Source organism: Carlito syrichta, unplaced genomic scaffold (assembly GCF_000164805.1).
Source record: "Carlito syrichta isolate Samal-C Ts95f unplaced genomic scaffold, Tarsius_syrichta-2.0.1 Scaffold311201, whole genome shotgun sequence".
In the NCBI taxonomy this organism is placed as follows: domain Eukaryota; kingdom Metazoa; phylum Chordata; class Mammalia; order Primates; family Tarsiidae; genus Carlito; species Carlito syrichta.
The window spans coordinates 44,184-47,989 of NW_007255297.1; the positions used below are offsets into that span (position 1 = coordinate 44,184).

The 3,806-nt window shown below is 42.6% G+C and overlaps 2 pseudogenes; both read left to right on the forward strand.

Moving 5' to 3' along the window:
• Positions 1-682: 682 nt before the first annotated feature.
• On the forward strand, positions 683-1,093 carry LOC103271089 (annotated as a pseudogene).
• Positions 1,094-3,099: 2,006 nt separating this feature from the next.
• On the forward strand, positions 3,100-3,411 carry LOC103271091 (annotated as a pseudogene).
• The last annotated feature ends 395 nt before the right edge of the window (positions 3,412-3,806 follow it).

Genomic DNA, 3,806 nt, shown 5'->3' on the forward strand with positions numbered 1-3,806 from the left:
ACACAAACACACACACATCTAATGTCATTGCTAAGTCAGTTAGATGAATTTACAAGCTACTTTTTTCCAAGGCTGTGCATTTCTAAAATCTGAGTAATGATGGAGCAAAAAGGGAGAAAGTACATATTGCCCTGATTAAGTATTTCTTGTCATTTCTATTAGCATTGTTGCAGAAATTTTATAGTTCAGTGTATGTTTCAATTAGAAGCGTATTGCAGCTTGTTAAGACTCACTTATGAATTTTTGTTCACTAAAAACAACTCCAACTAGATTTCTGCTTCATACTTTCTAAATGTAATAAAAGCACATTTTTACTGTGATGCCATGTGACATCAACATTTGTATTTGTATTATCACCAGAAAACAACAAAATCAATATTAAATATTTAACTGAATCTTCATCTTGCATTTTCACCAGCTGCAAATGATATACCCTTAACAGAATGAATGTTCAAAAGGTTTGCTTTTTTTAGTGATTTGAATAAAAATTAAGCCATTATTCAAATTAACTTAATTGGCTTTTCTATTTGGAACATCTGATAACACCACATATTACACTGGCATCATTTAACATCTGTGAAATTTTATGCTCATGGAACAACATAATAACAGCTATCATGTCATTTTGTAAATTCTCAAAACAACTTGAGGAGACCAAGGGCTAAAGCTGCGAGACTGAAAAATGCAGGCTACTGGGACACTACTCGTTTCTCCAACTCTGATCTGCTGTTGAACCGGGGGTCTCATCAGGCCTGTGTCTGTCTCCCTCCTGAATAGGCCAGAGAATTCATCTAAGCAGCCTTCCTTCAGCAGCTCCCCACTCCAGGTGGCCAGGTGGGAGTTCCAGACCAGTGTCGTCTCCTGGGACATTGACACAGCAGCCAAGTTTATTGGTGCCAGAGCAGCCGTAGTTGGTGTGGCTGGTTCAGGGGTTGGCATTGGAATGGTGTTTGGCAGCTTGATCATTGGCCATGCCAGGAACCCCTCTCTCAAGCAGCATCTTTTCTCCTATGCCATTCTGGGCTTTGCCCTATCTGAGGCCATGAGGCTCTTCTGTTTGTTGGTCACCTTCCTCATCCTCTTTGCCATGTGAGGCTCAATGGGAGTCACCTACCTGTCCTACTGCGGCGATTCCACACCATTGCTAGTTCTGGAACATGCTAAGCTTTACCATTAAACACAACATTTCGCTAAAAAAAAAAAAAGAAAAAGAAAACTTGAATTTGACAAAGAGTGAAATTGGTTAGAGTTAACATTTGATCTAAATGAAAAGTCATCCTTCACAGAGTGGCACTCAAGCACAACTGTAAGTGTCAGTCATTGACTCTTGGCAGTCTTCAAATAATTGCTAGCGCTCAAGGTAGATGCTGATGTTTCTTTAGCATATTTTTATTTTCCACTTTTTATGTGATTGGTGATATCACTGTATTTAAAGTGGATGATAAATTTCTACAAACATTTTGTGTAAGTTAGACATTCGTAATCTACTTTCTTGAGAAACAGAAATCCAACTTAGTTTTTTAAAATTAGCACGCATTTTCACTTTATTTATTTATTTATTTTTAGCTCATCATGGCCCAAAGGGTTTATTACAAATATAAAAATCCATTGCCAAATGATGAAATAAACAGAGCTACAGCATAATACACATAATGAACTCATGGTGGTGGAATGGTCAGATGCCTCTCTATAAGGGGGGGGGACCCAAAAAAATCCCAAAATTTATTTCTTAAAAATTGTGTATTTATTTTTACATGTTAAACTTCAGTCATCTTCAAAGTACTCTCTGTTTGATGCAATACACCTATGGAGACACTTTTTTCACTGCTCAAAACGTTTTTGAACTCGTCAGCTTCAATGCCTTTTAATGCTTCTGCCATTTTTTGTTTCACTACTTTCACATAGGCAAAACATTTACCTTTGAGGACTTTTTTCATCTGGAGACACAAACAAACAAAAAGTTGCCTGGAGCAAGATCAGGTGAATAGAGAGGGTATGGCTCCGGTGTCATGCCATTTTTGGTAAAAAGCAGCTGAACATTCAGCATGGTATGGGCGGTACACTCCTAAATCACCCATCATGAAATGGGCAAATGTGTTGAAATAATTTAAAAAAAAAATTCACTGAAGCCGAAAACAGTCTTTCTAACAATGCTAGTTGGTACACGGATGCCGATGGGTTTCTAGAACACTTACCTGAGGGGAGGCCTGAACTACAAGGGGCCTGCTCTTCAAAAGACAATTCCATTCTCCCCCAGTCCCCACATACTCTGTTAGCACAGCTCAGCCTCCATGCACTAAATGAATCTCCCAGAACCCATCCTATAGTTTCTAGCTGCTGCCCATTAACCTTGCCAACTGCTGGCTTCATAGTTTTCTGCATTTTCCTGGTCTAGGGTCAGGCCACAGTACAGCAGGCTAGTTACCAAGTAGGCAACAAAACTTCTCCCTATACCAACCATGACTGAAAGGGATTCCCACCCCTAGCCACTTGTGTCTGGGTGCATTTTGGTTTGTCCAGGGGCTCCTCGTGTTGTCCTTGAAAGAGATACTTTAGTTACAGAAAAAGGAGGAATGGCTTGCTTTGCAGAAGTCACTGCCTGGAGCTCTTTTCATCAGCTATGGCCAACTCCACCATGTTCTTCAACATCGCCATCCATGGTGAGTCCTGGGGCTGCATTTCCTTCCAGCTGTTTGCAGATAAATTTCCAAAGACAGCAGAAAACTTTTGTGCTCTGAGCACGGGAGAGGAAGAATTTGGTTCTGCTGAGTCCTGCTTTCTTTTTTTTTTTGAGTTGGAGTCTTACTCTGTAGCCCAGACTGGAGTGCAGTGGCCGCTCCCGGCCACCGCAGCCTCGACCTGCTGGGCTCCAGCGATCCATCCACCTCAGCCTTCCAAGTAGCCGGAATTACGGGCATGCGGTACCACGCCCGGCTGATTTTTTGATTTATTGTAGAGATGAGGTCTCGCTGCCCAGGCGGGTCTGGAACCCGCGGGCTCAGGCAATCCACTCACCTCAGCCTCCCAAAGGCGTGGGATTACAGGCTGAGCCACCGAGCCCAGCTCGAGTCCTGCTTTCATTGGATTATTCTGGGGTGTATGTGCCAGGGTGGTGACTTTACATGCCATGATGGCACTGGCGGCAAGTTCATCTATGGGGAGAAATTTGATGATGAGAACTTCATCCTGAATCACACAGGTCCTGGCATCTTGTCCATGGCAGATGCTGGGCCCAACACAAATGGTTCCCAGTGTTTCATCTTCACTACTAAGGCCAAATGGTTGGATGTCAAGCATGTGGTCTTCGACAAGGGGAAGGAGAGCATGAATGTTATATAAGCCATGGAGGTCTTTGGGTCCAAGAATGGTAAGACTGGCAAGAAGATCACCATTGCTGACTGTGGTCGTTAAGATAAAGCAACTTGCTTTATCTTAACGACCAGGCTGTTCCTTCTGCAGCTGAGGAGGGCAGCCCCCATCTCATTTGCTCGCAATATTCTATCATCTTTGTGCTCTTGTTACAGTTCTTATGGTTTCTTATTTTCCTTATTCTCTTTCATGTCTAGTTGGATTGCAGAGAAATAAAAACTAAATAGCAACAATGACCAAAAAGAAGGCATGACTTAGTGTTGGTCCTCGATAGGATTTAGCCCATGTTAGAGTGGGGCTTAGTCCACGCTGGTCTTCTTACTTACTAGAGGGAGAGGCCACCACAGGGGCAGAACCGCAAAGCAGAGATCTCCCAGGGAAGATGCCAGGTCGGCAGAGAACACAAAGTCACTCTCCTGATCTGTCACTCAGTGATG